The sequence below is a fragment of the Triticum urartu genome, chromosome 2A (assembly GCF_056163025.1).
Source record: "Triticum urartu cultivar PI428250 chromosome 2A, HENAU_Tu73, whole genome shotgun sequence".
Taxonomy (NCBI): Eukaryota; Viridiplantae; Streptophyta; class Magnoliopsida; order Poales; family Poaceae; genus Triticum; species Triticum urartu.
In genome coordinates, this window is record NC_141874.1 from 575,087,561 (window position 1) to 575,108,177 (window position 20,617).

General features: G+C 42.8%; 1 long non-coding RNA gene across 1 annotated transcript; it reads right to left on the reverse strand.

Moving 5' to 3' along the window:
• Positions 1-2,418: 2,418 nt before the first annotated feature.
• On the reverse strand, positions 2,419-16,226 carry LOC147985990 (uncharacterized). Its single transcript, XR_015616970.1, has 2 exons — positions 8,637-16,226; positions 2,419-7,826 (listed from the first exon to the last, which is right to left on the reverse strand). It is a non-coding gene; the product is annotated as an uncharacterized LOC147985990 (long non-coding RNA).
• Positions 16,227-20,617: the final 4,391 nt, after the last annotated feature.

Here is a 20,617-nt window from a genome sequence, read left to right on the forward strand (position 1 = left end):
GCCCGCGCCTATGGAGGGGCCTGGTGCTGCTCTGGTTCTCAGGGGCTCGGGCTCGACCAGTGATGCGCCTGCTCGCGCCCTCAAGCTGGTGGTTGTCCGTGGGCGCAGCCCGACGCGTCCGACATCACCCCGCTCCTCCAGGCGCCCCTCGCAAGATGAAAGGACCCCCCCCCCCCGGCGTCCCCTCCGCTCTCTCTGACAACCGTTCTGCCGCCAAGCCCGGTCTCCAAACGCACTGAGGCCGCGGCTTCCCGTCTTGCGAGCCCTGCGCCCAGCCAGGCCATGTTGGAGCTTTGCGCGCCCGCTTCGCTTGTGCTGCCTCTGCGGTCGCCCTCTAGGCCGCCGGGGTTTCAGTCATCCCCCACGCCGCCCCTGTCTAGCGCTGGCGCCCTACAGCGCACGCCTTCTCCTGCTCGAGGCCTTGCTGCAACCGACTCTTGTCATGCCATGGAGCCTATCTTTGTGCGGCGCCAGGGGGCATTCTTGCTATGCCCGACTCCCCCCTCCCAGGCCTCCTACGGCTCGTCGGAAGACTATTGCTGGAGTGAGGATTTCCAACAAGGGGGGGCTCTCTCTACAGAAAGTGAAGCGTGGGGGTCCCTGGGTTGCGGTTCCGGCAGCCAAGGCAGCGGAAAAGCTTGTCAGCCGGTCCCTGGGAATTACCAGGGATGGAGAGGACGTCACAGAGGCCACGCTTGCTGATTTCACAGCCAAGTTCAAAGAGCAGCTGGCACCGGAAGTGATCATTGCCATGAGAGATTTCTTCCACCTTGACGATGCTGCTGTCGATGGCGTGGAGGATGCGCTGATCGAGCACGGCGGCGAAGGAACACTGGAGTTGATCCAAGAGGAAGGTGTGGCCCATCAGAGCATGGGAACACAGTAGGAAGCGACTAGTTTGCCTAGTTCGTCGTCTTAGTGCAATTTTAGTTGTCATGTTAGCTCTCCACTTCCCTGTTGTGTGTGTTAGCCTGCTGGCTGTAGGAGGTTTTACTTTGGGTCTGTTTAGTGGCGCCTGGCTTGGCTTTGTGTTGTACCACTTCCAGTATGGGTGTGTCCCAGTGGGGCTTGTATCTCCCTTCATTTTAGTCGTATTGTTGCTGCTAGCTGTTTCGCATCGTCAACTCTGGATTGGCCAATGTGTTTACCCTTGTGCTCAATGACATCACAACCAATAAATACCCTAAGCTGGAACGTGCGTGGGCTGAACTGGCCGACTAGAAGAGCTACAATCAGTTCTACGATTGCTGACTCCTCTTGCCAAATTGTGTGTTTGCAAGAGACAAAGCTTGAGAACGTTGATACATATGTGGCAGCCTTCCTTGGTGGTAACCGGCTGAGAAGTTTTGCGCAGCGCCCGGCTACAGGTACGAGGGGTGGCATCCTCTTGCTATGGGACGACAATACTATTGAGGTGTCCAACATTTCTACTTTGGCCTTTTGCCTCTCCGCCAAGGTTCACATCCGGTCGACCAATGTGTGCTTCAAGTTAACATCTATCTATGGACCCACCAATCACACTGATGTCTACTACACAACCTTCTTCTTGTAGACGTTGTTGGGCCTCCAAGTGCAGAGGTTTGTAGGACAGTACAAATTTCCCTCAAGTGGATGACCTAAGGTTTATCAATCCGTAGGAGGCGTAGGATGAAGATGGTCTCTCTCAAGCAACCCTGCAACCAAATAACAAAGAGTCTCTTGTGTCCCCAACACACCCAATACAATGGTAAATTGTATAGGTGCACTAGTTCGGCGAAGAGATGGTGATACAAGTGGTATATGGATGGTAGATAATAGTATTTGTAATCTGAAAATACAAAAACAGCAAGGTAACTAATGATAAAAGTGGGTGTAAATGGTGTTGCAATGCGTGGAAATAAGGCCTAGGGTTCATACTTTCGCTAGTGTAAGTTCCCTCAACAATACTAACATAATTGGATCATAAAACTATCCCTCAACATGCAACAAAGAGTCACTCCAAAGTCATTAATAGCGGAGAACAAACGAAGAGATTATGGTAGGGTACGAAACCACCTCAAAGTTATTCTTTCCAATCAATCCGTTGGGCTATTCCTATAAGTGTCACAAACAACCCTAGAGTTCGTAGTAGAATAACACCTTAAGACACAAATCAACCAAAACCCTAATGTCACCTAGATACTCCAATGTCACCTCAAGTATCCGTGGGTATGATTATACGATATGCATCACACAATCTCAGATTCATCTATTCAACCAACACAAAGGATCTCAAAGAGTGCCCCAAAGTTCTACCGAAGAATCACGACGAAAACGTGTGCCAACCCCTATGCATAGGTTCATGGGCGAACCCGCAAGTTGATCACCAAAACATACATCAAGTGAATCACGTGATATCCCATTGTCACCACAGATATCCACGGCAAGACATACATCAAGTGTTCTCAAATCTTTAAAGACTCAAACCGATAAGATTACTTCAAAGGGGAAACTCAATTCATTACAAGAGAGAAGAGGGGGGAAGAAACATCATAGGATCCAAATATAATAGCGAAGCTCGCGATACATCAAGATCGTATCACCTCAAGAACACGAGAGAGAGATCAAACACATAGCTACTGATACATACCCTAAGCCCCGAGGGAGAACTACTCCCTCCTCGTCATGAAGAGCACCGGGATGATGAAGATGGACACCGGAGAAGGATTGCCCCCTCTGACAGGGTGCCGGAACGGGTCTAGATTGGTTTTCGGTGGCTACGGAGGCTTCTGGCGGCGGAACTCCCGATCTATTGTGCGTTCTGAAAGTTTTAGGGTATATGGAGTTATATAGGCAGAAGAAGCACGTCAGGGGAGCCACGGGGGCCCCACGAGGCAGGGGGGCGCGCCCCCCACCCTGTGGGCAGCTCCCGTATCTTCTGACATGGGGTCCAAGTCTATCAGGTGTGTTTCCTTCCAAAAATAACTTCTCCAGTTGATTTCGTTCCGTTTCGACTCCGTCTGATATTCCTTTTCTTCAAAACACTGAAATAGGCATAAAACAGCAAATCTGGGCTGGGCCTCCGGTTAATAGGTTAGTCCCAAAAATAATATAAAAGTGGATAATAAAGCCCAATATTGCCCAAAATAGTAGATAATATAGCATGGAGCAATCAAAAATTATAGATACGTTGGAGATGTATCAAGCATCCCCAAGCTTAATTCCTGCTCATCCTCGAGTAGGTAAATGATAAAAATAATTTTTGATGTGGAATGCTAGTTGGCATAATTTCATTGTGATTCTTCTTAATTGTGGTATGAATATTCAGATCTATGAGATTCAAGACAAAAGTTCATATTGACATAAAAATGATAATACTTCAAGCATACTAACTAAGCAATTATGTCTTCTCAAAATAACATGGCCAAAGAAAGCTATCCCTACAAAATCATATAGTCTGGCTATGCTCTATCTTCACCACACAAAATATTTAAATCATGCACAACCCCGATGAGAAGCCAGGCAATTGTTTCATACTTTTGACATTCTCAAAACTTTTTCAATCTTCACGCAATACATGAGCGTGAGCCATGGATATAGCACTATAGGTGGAATAGAGTGGTGGTTGTGAGAAGACAAAAAGGAGAAGATAGTCTCACATCAACTGGGCGTATCAACGGGCTATGGAGATGCCCATGAATAGATATCAATGTGAGTGAGTAGGGATTGCCATGCAACGGATGCACTAGAGCTATAAGTATATGAAAGCTTAAAAAGAAACTAAGTGGGTGTGCATCCAACTTGCTTGCTCATGAAGACCTAGGGCAATTTGAGGAAGCCCATCATTGGAATATACAAGCCAAGTTCTATAATGAAAAATTCCCACTAGTATATGAAAGTAATAACATGAGAGACTCTCTACTATGAAGATCATGGTGCTACTTTGAAGCACAAGTGTGGTAAAAGGATAGTAACATTGTCCCTTCTCTCTTTTTCTCTCATATTTTTTATTTTTTTATTTGGGCCTTTTCTCTTTTTTATGGCCTCTTTTATTTTTTATTTGGGCTTATTTGGCCTCTTTTCTTTCTTTCTTTTTTATTTGGGCTTCTTTGGCCTCTTTTATTTATTTTTCGTCCGGAGTCTCATCCCGACTTGTGGGGGAATCATAGTCTCCATCATCCTTTCCTCACTGGGACAATGCTCTAATAATGATGATCATCACACTTTTATTTACTTACAACTCAAGAGTTGCAACTCGATACTTAGAACAAGATATGACTCTATATGAATGCCTCCGGTGGTGTACCGGGATGTGCAATGACTCATGGGTGACATGTATGGAAGAATTATGAACGGTGGCTTTGCCACAAATACGATGTCAACTACATGATCATGCTAAGCAATATGACAATGATGAAGCGTGTCATAATAAACGGAACGGTGGAAAGTTGCATGGCAATATATCTCGGAATGGTTATGGAAATGCCATAATAGGTAGGTATGGTGGCTGTTTTGAGGAAGATATATGGTGGGTGTATGATACCGGGGAAAGGTGCGCGGTATTAGAGAGGCTAGTAATGGTGGTAGGGTGAGAGTGCGTATAATCCATGGACCCTACAATAGTCATAAAGAACTCACATACTTATTGCAAAAATCTATTAGTTATCGAAACAAAGTATTACGCGCATGCTCCTAGGGGAATATATTGGTAGGAAAAGACCATCGCTCGTTCCCGACCGCCACTCATAAGGAGGACAATCAATAAACACCTCATGCTCCGACTTCGTTACATAACGGTTCACAATACGTACATGCTACGGGAATCACAAACTTCAACACAAGTATCTCTCAAATTCACAACTACTCAACTAGCATGACTCTAATATCACCATCTTCATATCTCAAAACAATTATCAAGTATCAAATTTCTCATAGTATTCAACACACTCATAAGAGAATTTTATTATTCTTGAATACCTAACATATTAAGATTTTAAGCAAATTACCATGCTATTTAAGACTCTCAAAATAATCTAAGTGAAGCATGAGAGTTCATCTATTTCTTCAAAATAAAACTACCACCATGCTCTAAAAGATATAAGTGAAGCACTAGAGCAAATGACAAACTACTCCGAAGGATATAAGTGAAGATCAATGAGTAGTTGAATAATTATGCAACTATGTGAAGACTCTCTAACATTTAATAATTTCAGATCTTGGTAATTTATTCAAACAGCAAGCAAAGCAAAATAAAATGACATCTAAGAATAGCAAACATCATATGAAGAAGCAAAAACTTAGGATCAACCGATACTAACTGATAATTATTGAAGAAGAAAAGATGGGATGCCAACCGGGCATCCCCAAGCTTAGACGCTTGAGACTTCTTAAATATTATCTTGTGGTGCCTTGGGAATCCCCAAGCTTCAGCTTTTGTGTCTCCTTAATTCCTCTCATATCACGGTCTCCCTAAATCTCAAAAGTTTCATCCACACAAAACTCAACAAAGACTCGTGAGATAAGTTAGTATAAACCATTGCAAAAACCTTATCATACTCTACTGTAGCAAACCACTAAAATTATTATTTAATACTGAATACTAAATGCCTCTGCATATTTAATAGTCCTATCCTCAAATATAATCATTAAAGAAGCAAACATATGCAAACAATGCAAACATAACAGCAATCTGCCTAAACAGGATAGTCTGTAAAGAATGCTGCAACATCCATACTTCACTAGCTCCAAAAATTATGATATAAAATTCCCACTGTAGTAAATTTATCAGAGCTTAATATTCAAAAGGTTTCAACATTTTATCACATTCTGACTTTTCTAGGGAATTATTGCAACATCGGTAAATTTTCTGTTTTCAAACAGCAACATGTATACTTGTAACATAGGCATAGTAAAGGCTATCAATGCCACTTTTATTGAAATAAAAGATGCAAAACATTATTCTAAATAACATCAAGCAAATGCAAACAAAATAAATTGACGCTCCAAGCAAAACACATATCATGTGGTGAATAAAAATATAGCTCCAAGTAAAGTTACCGATGAACGAAGACGAAAGAGGGATGCCTTCCGGGGCATCCCCAAGCTTAGACTCTTGGCTATCCTTGAATATTACCTTGGGGTGCCTTGGGCATCCCCAAGATGAGGCTCTTGCCACTCCTTATTCCATAGTCCATCGAATCCTTACCCAAAACTTGAAAACTTCACAACACAAAACTTAACAGAAAACTCGTAAGCTCCGTTAGTATAAGAAAGTAAATCACCACTTCAAGGTACTGTAATGAACTTATTCTTTATTTATATTGGTGTTAAATCTACTGTATTCCAACTTCTCTATGGTTTATAAACTATTTTACTAGCCATAGATTCATCAAAATAAGCAAACAACACACGAAAAACAGAATCTGTCAAAAACAGAACAGTCTGTAGTAATCTGGATCAAACGTATACTTCTGGAACTCATAAAATTCTCAAATAAATTACTGGACCTGAGGAATTTATCTAGTAATCATCTTAAAAAAGAATTAACTAAATAGCACTCTCCAAATAAAAATTGCAGCAATTCTCGTGAGCGTTAAAGTTTCTGTTTTTTAGAGCATGATCAACAAGACTTTCCCTAAGTCTTCCCAAAGGTTCTACTTGGCACAGGAACTAATTAAAAGCATAAAACAACATCTAAACAGAGGCTAAATGAATTATTTATTACTAAATAGGAACAAAAGGCAAGAAACTAAAATAAAATTGGGTTGCCTCCCAACAAGCGCTATCGTTTAACGCCCCTAGCTAGGCATGATGATGTCAATGATGCTCACATAAAAGATAAGAATTGTAACATAAGAAGAGCACCATGAAGAATATGACTAGCACATTTAAATCTAACATACTTCCTATGCATAGGGATTTTGTGATTAAACAACTTATGAGAATAAGAATCAACTTGCATAGGAAGGTAAAACAAGCATAACTTCAAAACTTTAAGCACATAGAAAGGAAACTTGATATTATAGCAATTCCTACAAGCATATATTCCTCCCTCATAATAATTTTTAGTAGCATCATGAATGAATTCAACAATATAACCAACACCTAAAGCATTCTTTTCATGATCTACAAGCATAGAAATTTTATTACTCTCCACATAAGCAAAATTCTTCCCATTCGGAATAGTGGGAGTATCATAAGAGACTTGAATACAATAAATTGTTTTCACATTAAAAGAGTAATGTTCAGAAAATGGGTAACCACAATCATGACAAGTTTTATAAATATAATCATTACTACTTTTATAGCATATGTATTATCACAATAATTATCATAAGTAGGAAGCATGCTATCATCATAACAACTTTGCATATCAAAACTTGAGAGGCTAAAGGTGTCATCTTCATTAAACATAGCATCCCCAAGCTTGGGACAAACATTAATTGCAGCAAATATATTCTCAAATATGTCATCCTCATCAAACATAGCTTCCCCAAGCTTGAGCCTTTTCATATCATAAGCATAATCACTCTCATCATTAATAGTATGGATAGCACCAATAGTGTAGCAATTATTATATCCTTCCAAGCAAGTGCCAAAAAGATTTTCAAGATCATAAGAAGTATCATTATCTTCCCAATCATAATCATCACAACAAGCAATAGGCATAACGAGATCATCATCAAGTGTATCATCTTCATTTTCATGAGGCACAACAATAATAGAAGCAACTTTATTTGGGAGAGATACCTTTTTACCTCTCTTCCTTTTTCTTTTCTTCCTCTTTACCATATCATGTGGGGGTTCAATCCTCTTTTTGGAGCTCCTTATTAATGAGATTGGTTGAGTAGAAGGCTCCTCCTCGTTACCTGATTCATCATAAGAAATAATAGGAGAATATTGGGAAGTCTCTTCCCTTTCATTAGTATTCTCTTCATCCTCTATTTGTTTTCTTTTCTTTATGTAATTGGCAATATAAGCATTTTCAATACAATTCACCACACAATACATATAAATTTCTTCTAGATCAAAGTCAAGAAGTTTGTAACGGGCAAATTCTGGAAGATCGTTAGTTAAACGTTTCATTTCTTCATAACCCATAAGCAAACTAAGTTCATTACAATGTGCAAGGGAAATCAAGTCATCACAATTTTTGGACACGATTAGATCGTGAAACAATTTGCATCGGATAGCTAAATGACCACTTTCATTGCAAAGTCCACAAGTATGGCCAAGATAATTTAAATTTTCAGCATATTCATCTACCTCTTCTTGCAACAATTTGGTTTCTAAGTACTTATGCTTTTTGCAATATCTATCTTCCCTATTTGGTGTGTACTTACAAACCCAATGCACTCCACAAAAATTGACATGTTTATAGAAGACATTTTCATCATAACTAGTGCAATCATCATTATCATCATGGATATTCAAAGAATTCGTACTAACAACATTGCAATCATGCTCATCATTCAAAGATTTAGTGCCAAACATTTTATAGATTTCTTCTTCTAGCACTTGAGCACAATTTTCCTTTCCATCATACGCACGAAAGATATTAAAAAGATGAAGCGTATGAGACAAAATCAATTCCAATTTTTTTGTAGTTTTCTTTTATAAACTAAACTAGTGATAAAACAAAAAACTAAAAGACTCGATTACAAGATCTAAAGATATACCTTCAAGCGCTAACCTCCCCGGCAACGGCGCCAGAAAAGAGTTTGATGTCTACTACACAACCTTCTTCTTATAGACGTTGTTGGGCCTCCAAGTGCAGAGGTTTGTAGGATAGTATAAATTTCCCTCAAGTGGATGACCTAAGGTTTATCAATCCGTAGGAGGCGTAGGATGAAGATGGTCTCTCTCAAGCAACCCTGCAACCAAATAACAAAGAGTCTCTTGTGTCCCCAACATACCCAATACAATGGTAAATTGTATAGGTGCACTAGTTCGGCGAAGAGATGGTGATACAAGTGGTATATGGATGGTAGATAATAATATTTATAATCTGAAAATTAAAAAACAGCAAGGTAACTAATGATAAAAGTGAGCGTAAATTGTATTGCAATGCGTGAAAATAAGGCCTAGGGTTCATACTTTCCCTAGTGTAAGTCCTCTCAACAATGATAACATAATTGGATCATAAAACTATCCCTCAACATGCAACAAAGAGTCACTCCAAAGTCACTAATAGCGGAGAACGAACGAAGAGATTATGGTAGGGTACGAAACCACCTCAAAGTTATTCTTTCCAATCAATCCGTTGGGCTATTCCTATAAGTGTCACAAACAGCCCTAGAGTTCGTACTAGAATAACACCTTAAGATACAAATCAACCAAAACCCTAATGTCACCTAGATACTCCAATATCACCACAAGTATCTGTGGGTATGATTATACGATATGCATCACACAATCTCAGATTCATCTATTCAACCAACACAAAGGATCTCAAAGAGTGCCCCAAAGTTTCTACCAGAGAATCACAACGAAAACGTGCGCCGACCCCTATGCATAGGTTCATGGGCGGAACCCGCAAGTTGATCACCAAAACATACATCAAGTGAATCACGTGATATCCCATTGTCACCACAGATATCCACGGCAAGACATACATCAAGTGTTCTCAAATATTAAAGACTCAATCCGATAAGATTACTTCAAAGGGGAAACTCAATTCATTATAAGAAAGAAGAGGGGGGAAGAAACATCATAGGATCCAAATATAATAGCAAAGCTCGCGATACATCAAGATCGTATCATCTCAAGAACGAGAGAGAGAGAGAGAGAGATCAAACACATAGCTACTGGTACATACCCTCAGCCCCGAGGGAGAACTACTCCCTCCTCGTCTTGGAGAGCACCGGGATGATGAAGATGGCCACCGGAGAAGGATTGCCCCCTCCGGCAGGGTGCCGGAATGGGTCTAGATTGGTTTTCGGTGGCTACGAAGGCTTCTGGTGGCGGAACTCCCGATCTATTGTGCGTTCTGAAAGTTTTAGGGTATATGGAGTTATATAGGCAGAAGAAGCACGTCAGGGGAGCCATGGGGGCCCCACGAGGCAGGGGGCGCGCCCTAGGGGGGTGGGCGTGCCCCCCACCCTCGTGGGCAGCTCCCGTATCTTCTGGCATGGGGTCCAAGTCTATCAGGTGTGTTTCCTTCCAAAAATAACTTCTTCAGTTGATTTCGTTTCGTTTCGACTCCGTCTGATATTCCTTTTCTTCAAAACACTGAAATAGGCATAAAACAGCAAATTTGGGCTGGGCCTCCGGTTAATAGGTTAGTCCCAAAAATAATATAAAAGTGGATAATAAAGCCCAATATTGCCCAAAACAGTAGATAATATAGTATAGAGCAATCAAAAATTATAGATACGTTGGAGACGTATCACACACCAGCAAAGATTCCTTCTTCGTCGAGCTTGTCTCCCACAAACCTTTACCGGGTGATGCTTGGTTGGCCCTTGGGGATTTTAATCAAATATACCGCGCAAGAGATAAAAACAAGAGAAGGATAAACCAAAGTAGGATCAATCGTTTCCGTGCTGCACTGCAATCTTGCGAGCTCAAAGAGATTCGTCTCCAAAACAGGCGCTTCACTTGGAGCAACGAGAGGGGAAACCCCACCCTTTGCAAGCTCGACTCCTTTTTTGCAATGCGGAGTGGGACATGGCTTTCAACACACACGTGTTACATGCTTTATCATCTTCCCTCTCGGATCATTGCCCCCTTCTGCTCGCTGACGATAAGGGGCCTAGACGGCCACGTTCTTTCAAATTCAAAAATTTCTGGGTATCTTTGCCTGGTTTCGGCGACGTGGTTCAGAAGGCGTAGGATGAGCGTGTCAACCATATAGAGCCTTTCCAAATACTTCATCACAGGCTAAAGAAAACCGCGATTCGGCTTACTGAGTGGAGCAAGAAATTTTTCTCCAAGGCCAAGATCCAACTTCATGCGGCTCATCTTGTGATCCTCCATTTGGATATTGCACATGAGAGTAGGACCCTTTCCCCGGAGGAACGGGACCTACGTGCTAGACTCAAGCGAAGAGTGGTTAGCTTGGCGGTCCTTGAGCGGACTCGAAAACACCAGTGTGCTAGGTTGACAAATCTGAGGGAGGGCGATGCCAACACCAAATTCTTCCACCGTCGCATTCACCGGTTAAAGCATGCACAAGCTTGGGTGACCGAGCACAAGGAAAAGGAGAAGATCATCCACAACCACTTCTCCGAGGTCATGGGTCGGCCAAGCACGAGCAACAACGACTTCAACTGGGAGGAGCTGGGCATCGAGAGCCATGCTTTGCAAGACCTCAACTCTGCCATCACCGAGGAGGAGGTTTGGGAGGCTATAAAGGAGATGCCAAATGATAAGGCGCCGGGTCCGGATGGATTCACGGGGATGTTCTTCAAGAAGTGTTGGGGAATCATCAAGCATTCGATCATGAGGGTCATCCAATGCTTCGATTCATTGCACACCTCCAACCTTCAGTGGCTAAATTCTGCCAATGTGGTTCTACTGCCGAAAAAGGATGGCGCGGAAGACATCTCTGATTATAGACCCATTAGTCTCATCCACGCCGTCGCTAAAATCATTGCCAAGATTCTCTCACTTCGACTTGCCCCCCACATGGATGACCTTGTTTCCAACGCCCAGAGTGCATTCATCAAAAGGCGAAGTATCCACAACAACTTCATGTATGTTCAAAATTTCGCCCGACGTCTACACAAATGCAAAACGCCCGCTCTCCTCTTCAAGCTTGATATAAAGCAGGCATTCGACTTAGTCAAGTGGGGATACTACTTCGAGATTCTCCAACGGTTGGGATTCCCCCAAAAATTTCGGGCTTGGATTGCCGCGTTGTTATCATCTTCATCCTCCCGGATTATGTTAAATGGGTTGCCCGGCCCACCGGTCAAGCATGGTCGCGGATTCCGTCAGGGAGACCCCATTTCCCCCCTCCTCTTCATCCTTGCGACTGACCCCTTGCATAAGATCCTTGACTTGGCGACGAGGAAAGGTCTCCTCCACAAGATCCGTGGTCGTGGGTCCATGGTGCGTACCTCCCTCTATGCGGACGATGCAGCGGTGTTTGTGGCTCCCATCAAACAGGACATTGACAATCTCGCCTCTATCCTGAGAGGTTTTGGGGACGTGACGGGCCTTTGCTCCAATTTCCAAAAAAGCTCGGTTGTGCCTATTCGTTGCAACCACCTTGACCTTGAGCAAATCCTTTAGAGCATGCCGGCAACACGGGCCACTTTTCCGATCAAATACCTAGGCCTCCCACTTTCAGTTTGGCAACTTAAGAAGATGGATTTCCAATACCTTGAGGATAAGGCGGCCAGAAAATTGGTTTCCTGGGAGGGCCAAAACATCACTACCATCGGTTGTACGACTCTTGTTAGGTCGGTCATCTCCTCCCAAGCGGTGTTCTCCATCACGCGCCTCGTCGTGCCTCAGGGCTGCCTCGATAGCCTTAACAAAATCGAGAGGGCTTTCCTTTGGTCTGGTGCGGACAAGGCAACGGGAGCCAAATGCAAGGTCAACTGGAAGGTGGTTTATAGACCAAAAGAATGCGGTGGCCTGGGGGTGCTCAACACCGACAAATTTGCACGTGCTTTGCGGCTTCGATGGTTGTGGTATGAATGGAATGAGCCCCGCAAATTATGGGTTGGCCTGGGAAACCCCTGCACCGTCGAGGACTTCGAGTTTTTCTATGCTTCTACGACTATCTTGGTGGGAGATGGTGCCAAAACGCCTTTTTGGACTCCCCGTGGCTCCTTGGTCGCAAACCTAAGGATATTGCACCGCTCATCTTCGAGGCCTCGAAAAGAAAGAGTTGGAAGGTCCGTGAGGCCCTCAAGGGGAACGCTTGGATACTCAAGATCAACCAAGTCGTGGTTGTAACCGCAGCCCACATTCGGGAATTTTTCATTCTTTGGATGCTCCTGAATGATGTCCACCCTCATGAACAAACTGAAGATACCATCATATGGAAGCACGCAAACGACGGGATATACACGGCGGCCACTGCGTACAAGGCTCAATTCCTAGGCTTGACTCTTTCCCCCTTGAACCGTATGGTTTGGAAGGCATGGGCACCTCCAAAGGTTAAATTTTTTGCGTGGTTGGCAATACAAGATAGGATTTGGACAGCCGATCGTTTACAGCGACGAGGTTGGCCAAATTGTGGCCTCTGCAAACTTTGCAATAGGGAGCAAGAAACGGGTGCCCACATTTTCTTCAAGTGCCGTTTTACAATTCGGATATGGAAGTCTCTCATTGAGATGCTTGGTCTCGCGCACATAGATACATCCGAGTGGCACACGGATGAATCCATCTACGAATGGTGGGACAAGAGAACCGACAATCGCAACCCCAACCGGCAAGCTTTGGCCTCTCTCACCATGCTTGTCTCTTGAACCATTTGGAATGAAAGAAATGCATGGGTGTCTCGTCATAAGAGTGCGCCAACGACCATTCTTCTCACTGCCATTGTCCACGAGGCCAAGCTTTGGATGACCGCGGGCGCAAAGAAATTAGGAGATATTTTTATGGGCGAGTAATTGCCATGACGTATTTGTGGGTGTTGTAAAACTCTAAACTCTATTCTCTTCTTATTTAAGGACGTCGATAACTACCGAATGTTTGGTCTGGGACACTTCAAGGCCGAACGAGTCGTTCGGTACCGGGTGCTCTATCGATCGAACGATTCTGTTCGGATTGAGAGACTCCCAGCCCGAACCCTGTGAAACTACGGGCCTTTTAAATGGGCCCCCTTCAACCAAACGTCATCAGTAATCCAAAAAGATAAAAAAGACATAAAAAGACCAAAACTTTCTCCTAGCTACTATGAAGCCTTAAACTTAGAATTTGGAGCTGATTTTGAATACAAAAACGAAATTAAAAATTTATCATAATTTGTGATAAACTGCCATCATGTTCAAATGGATCAGAACTTGATGAAAAAAGATATTTGGCATCTGATGTTTATGTAAAATTGCCATGCTAAAAACAATTAACATGCTTTATTCAACAAATTTGCCGTGTTTCAATAATGATGTACAAAAGAAACAAAATTTATTAGGGCGGTATATATGAGATAAAAAGTTTGCTTGTTGTGTACAAAGTTAAATTTGCCATGGTCGAAATCATAAAATTTGCTATGATTCAGACAATAACTTTGACATGTTGAAAAAATATAGTTGTGATGCCGTGAAGAAAAATGTAGAATGCAAAGAAAGAAGTGTATCATGTGTATTTTAGTAGTATTACCATGTTTCATTAAAAAAATTGCCATGGCCCCACATGGAAAGCAGGAATTCCCACGAATGATGAATGTAAAAGTTGGCATGGATGTGAAGTAAATTTTGCCATGGCAAATAAGAAGGAAATTTGCCATGGTCCATCAACTAAATTTGCCATGGCGAAAAAAGTATAATTTGCGATGAGCAATCAAAGTAAAATTTGCCATGTATTTAAAAGTAAAATTGCCATGGCAACTAGGGGTCATTTTTTTGCCATGGCAAATAAAAAGGAAATTTGCCATGGTCCATAAAGTAAATTTGCCATAGTCCATAAACTAAATTTGCCATGGCAAAAAAATTACAATTTGCCATGAGTGATCAAAGTAAAATTTGCGTTGTATGTTAAAGTAAATTTGCCATGTATTTAAAAGTAAAATTGCCATGGCAATTAGTGGTCATTTTTTGCCATGGCAAAAAAAATAAAATAAAGGTAAATTTGACATGGAAAAGTTAATGTAAAAAAATTGAATGGCAATGTAAGTAAAATTGCCATTGGCAATAAAGTAAAATTTGCCAAGCTACAAAGAAAAAACTTCCATGATATTAAAAAGTAAACTTGTTATTAAGATCAAATTTCCATGGCAAGAAAGCTTATTAAATTTGCCATGTTATTTTTTAAATGGCCGTGGATTTTGTAATAAAAATTGCAATGTAAGTAAGAAAACTAGCCATGTTCCATGTCAACATATTAAGATTTATGTATCCATGGGTGTAGACTTTGTTTCATGTACATTTGCGAAAAATGTGAGATTTTTTTTACAAAATCAACTTTGAAGAAAGATTGGCAACTACTCCAGAAATATGCCACGTCAACTTCTCCAACATGTTGCCATGACAACTTCTCATAGCGATTCTATCAATTGCAATTACTTGTAACAGTTATGTCATGGCACCTAAATACAGAATTTTTCCGTGGCAACTACTCCAACATTTTGCCATGGAAACTACTCATATCGGTTCTACTCGGATATTACATGGTAATTTGAGAAAAATGAACAAATCAAAAAATGCCATGGAAATTATTTATGAAAACAAAAGATGGTAGCTATCCAAGATATGTAAAATTGCCATGTCAAATTGATGATAATTTGCCATAGAAAATGATGTTGCCATGGGTAGTTGGGAGAAAAATCGGTTTGTTGCCATGTAGCCCTCGGAAAAAGCATGCTGCCATCCTTAGAAATCTACTACAAAATTGCCATGAAGGTAAGAATCAGTATAGGTTTGTTGCCATGCGGGCATGAATAAAACCTGAAAAAGCATGCTCCCAAGGTCATGGGAGGTCGACATCGGGTCGGGGGCGTGGCGTTGGCCCCGTGTTTGCTGCCCAGATGAGAAGATGGCGTCGGGATCCACCGGAGGCCATCGGACGTCAGATCTGGCGCGCGTCCTCCCCTGCCGAGCAGCACCGCTCGCCCGCTCACGCCTCTGTCGGCCGCCGCCCTTCGCGGAGGCTGCACCCTGGTGCCCCCCATGGCCGCAGCCATCCCGCAAGGCCGCAACCTTCTTCAAATCCGGCGAGGCGCAGGGCCACAACCGCCGCTCCCACCGACGGAGTCCTTCGTCGATGTCCCCGCCTGCCCAACGCCGGTCGTCCCCTCCTTCAAATCCAAGCGACGCGCAAGGCCGCCGCCTGGTGCCCAGCCAACGCCGCATCCCTCCTGCATCTCTCGCCACCATCTGCGCACCCCTTATGAGCCGCCTTCGCCATCTCCGCCTCCGCCCAGACGTGGCCCCGCGTCCGACGGAAAGCAGCTGCCACCATCCCTCGCTCCGGCCGCCGGACGCCTTCGCCGCCGTCCCCGCCTGCCCAGCGCTGACATCCGGTGGTGTGTGGTGTGCTGTGTGGATAAGAGTGGGGGGAACGGGGGGAGGAGAGCGAGGGAGTGGTTCGGTGACTATTGGCTTCGCCCCGAACGCGCTCGCTGGTGATGACGTGGCAAGTGTAGACCGTCAAGATTCGTGCGACGATAAGGAGGGGGTTCGGGACGAGAGGCAAAAAGACCGGACGTTCGGGAGTTTTCGATTCCGTTATTTAATTGACGAGGCAAATCTTATGCCTCCGTTTCGAAAAAAAAAGAACTGCGTCTGGATGGTGGCGTCGTTTACCTAGACACAAGGCGTTGGCTCCCTCGGGCACCGCCATGAGCCCATGATCATGTCCTCCTGCTTGTGCCCCGACTCAATGTATTCAATGAACCCTGAAGTCTCCCAGTATGGCACCGAGTAGCTTCCCGTCACCACCGTGTCGTTCTTCAACTGTGACTTGTCTGGTCCTTTTTTGAAGTTTCAATTGGGTAGCAGGCCTACGCATTAAAGATGCATGGTTATTTTTGCCAAACATATTATGCAGTTAATAAATCTCTTAAACGACGTATACATACAGTTAAATAATTGGATTATCAGGGTGCAAATGAACAAGTTTGTAAAAAAAAGATGGGCACCAAAAGTTCAATCCAATAAATCAAACGGGATCTTGAGAAAAATCATATGGAATATAAATATATAATCCTCTAAGATTACTATGGATTTTCTTTGAATCAAATTTGCCTTGACAGCAGTTCTTAAGGATACTGCACATGAGCTCTTGATGTCCAGCTAACAATCAGCACTAGGTATTGAATCTTCAACGATTTCGATCATACATTGATACGTCGATACATTATCATGTAGACCGCCAACAATAACTTGTCACATGATATTTCGTCAAGAAAGATCACTGACATGGCTAGTCTGATGCACTCCAGTTAGCTCGAATGTGAACAGATAATATTCTGAAGAAACAAATCAGTTGGGCGCCCAGGAAAAATTGTCTCCGATGACATTTTGTGAAAAGCACCTCCCCTTTCTTCCGACAAACTACGCAGCCCTCTCTTGTTCACACACAAGTAGAAGAAGTGCAAAGTTCCTTTTCTCTTGTTCTCACTAGTACATACGCACACATATACTCATGCACAAACACTTAATTGATGTCGCAGTCAAAACCAGTCAACGTGACCCATTTCAATCAAAACAGGGTCCAAGTTACAGTAAACCCACCTTAAGCGTTATGAGGGATGAAAAGTATCTGGTTTGAATTGTTGAAGGACGAAAAGTATCCGGTTTAAATAGTTCAGGGACTGACTTTTGATGGTTTTGAAGTTGAGGGACCATTTCTCAACTTTGAAAGAATTCGAGGACGAAAAATATACTTATCCCATTGAAAAAAGTTAAAAATAGACAGCCCCCCTCCAGACATCAGTTTGTGCGCTCTTTGTGCAAAAGGTCACTGACAACAATAAAGGGCAAAAAAAAGTGGAAAAATTCCACCATGCATAAATGCAAGATAGGGGAAAAAGAACATCTACATCTACTAACCGAAAAATCAGGTTCGAGCACTTCCCGCCACAACATGTACTTATTGACAGATTGTGAGCCCACATCAATCTGATGAAACCTCCTTAAAGCAAGTGCAGCTACCTCGTGATCAAGTGGATGCGCCCCGAGCATCTGCTGGTGAACACATACAACATTCACCTTCAGAAACCTCGAATGTGCGTGAATAAACCATACACTGCACAAGACCAAAAAAGAAAAACAACCACAATTCAGATATTGGTGTCGCCAAAATAGAAAAATGTATCATGCACCCAATGCCAGCTGCCTTGCTGTAACATTAACATGTAAAATAATTGAGACACTCCCTCTTAATAAATATGTTTTTTCAAAGCAGCATCAAACATGTTTTCTCACAAACAAATATTGTGACCTCTATGATTAGCTTCACTAGTTTCAATACCTGTCCATGTCAAAATCATTGTCTCCAGATATCCATGTGTGGAACCTATTCACCAATGGGATTGGTGAGGGCTGCGGGAGGCAACCACTTAACCATGGGTTGCCAGCGAAACTTATTGACATGACATACTTTCTTTTAGGCAACTTAGCCTACAACATTTGGCTCTGGATCGCCATTGTCATACAGACAACAGACGGTGTCAAGCACTGCTTGGCCGTAAACTGTAATTCTGTCCAACATAATGTTGTTGTCCTCAATGGCCACGTTTTGGATTGTTAGACACAGGGGCCGCATCATCAGGATTTAATGTCTCCAAATTAGAATCTGCATGAAAAAAGATTTTGCAAAACCGCTAGGCTGCCCTTGATTCGGTTCTGTGCTCTCGTGCTAGACTGAACTTTTTTACATCATTCAGTCCCGTGTTTGAAAAAAAGGGAGGCCAACAAAAAGGACACAAAAACACACCTCTCATGCCAGATTGAACAACACGAGGCCTCTTCCCTGGATTCTGGTTGCTACAATCCTTCGTATAGCTACCACCTGCATCACACAAGGTTCGCATCATAAACTACAAAAAGAAAAACTGTACACTTTCAGCTCCCTATGATATCCACACATTTTACTATGAGCGATTTACATAGCAACAATACCTTGGTCATCAGACATAACAAGACGACGGGCCACCATGGGCATAGTCCTCTGTTGTGCACCTTGCCCCCTGCATCACACAAAAAACACACGAAAACATGACAAAAAAACACAAAATCAGAGCACAAAAAAAAGGGATGCATGACTGACAACCTACATGACTAAAAAGGGATGCATGACTGTCACCCAGCTGGCCACGCCTTAGACACCATCCCACCATTTAATTAGCCTAATTACCGATTACTTTTTGCCTGGCCATTAATTGGATTAACTAGAGAATATCCTGCGCGTTGCTGCGGGAATCGATTGCAATATATTCCAGTGATTGATTGTATGAAGCTTACATAGTTGAATTAATAATATATGAACTAAAGCTAAAAATAAATAGTATATATTGTACGCCCTCCGTCTCAAAATAAGTGCCTCAACTTTATACGAACTTTAGTACAAAGTTGTATTAAGATTGAGACACTTATTTTGGGACAAAGTTCGTATAAAGTTGAAGCACTTATTTTGAAATGGAGGGAGTATTTGATTATTGTGTAGTCAGAAAATATTTTGAATATAAGTGGCATAACATAATGGAAAATCTTTTTCATGCATTTTGAGTGGACCTTTGATGAGGTGGCATGTGTGGTGAGGTGAAAGGTGTGCATGAGATCAACTAATAATGAAAAACTTTTTCTCATGCATGTAGTGGTGGGCCTTTGATGAGGTGGCATGTGTGCATGTTGAGATAAATAGGATAATGGGGATCAACTTCTTATGTATATAGGATTTGACAAATACATCTTGCCTCCAAACACCTGACGATTCTGTTTTTTTAATATTTTTTTAAGATGGACATCAAATTTAACCTTTGCTTTTCATACATACTAAGCCAACAAACACACTTTCATACAAATATTAGTTGCGCAAACCAAGGGTACAACACACACTTAACTTGGTCGCTACAAAAGGTACGCCATTAGGCTAGTCATAGTGGGAGTAACTTAGGTAGTAACATAGCACACTTCAAGAATTTTTTGCTTATGTGACATATATTTAATGAGGAGAGAGATGTTTAGAGTAACATAATATGTTACTGTAACAAAGCGCTTCCCGAGAAAGAATGAGTCTATAAGCTAATAAATGAAGTCATCTATGACACTACTACTATGTTACTTTGCACTATGAAAATAGTAATTTAGACTAGTGTCATATGCATGACACTAGTATAAGTTACTCCCCACTATGACCAGCCTCAGCAAACACCCACTCCAGCTGCATGCACACGATTTCATACTTGACAGCTAACCTAGGATTCCCTTCATTGCAGCTAATGCGAAGCAAGCACACGCATGACCACATCGGCCGCCACCAACACAAGGATTGCAATGCCAATGACAAGGTTCGCCACAGAGACCACCAAACTGACGGATGCAGCGCCGACACCAGCGGTCCCCTGGCGCCCAGCAGGAGGGAGCGCGGCGGGAATGTATCCTGCAACTGCGCTGACTGAAGAAACGAACTGCATGCCCTTCGGCACACCATTCTGCTGGCCATGTGGTGCGTGCGGCAGTTGTATATCTTGAACTCCCGGTCCTTATCCGCCTGTGGCTGGATTAGCGTCAATGGTGGTGCGCCAGGGCCAAGCGAAGCGAGATGGTCGGCGTAGCCTTGGTGCCACCGGTAGAAATCACATCCCCCGCGTGACGGCTGAATTTGACCGGCGAAAAAACCTAAGAAATGAGATATTCAACGGGATCAGACGAGAACGATGCAGAAACTAGATGCTTACGTTGTGATTCCAGGCAAGGCGCGATTGGCAGGGGCGCGGGGTTACCACCTTGATTCGCATCTGCCATCTCCTCTCGCACTGCTGTACCTTGCTCCCGATTTGGGGATCTGTCGCATATGCGCTTAGGGTTTGCTCTTCGATTTG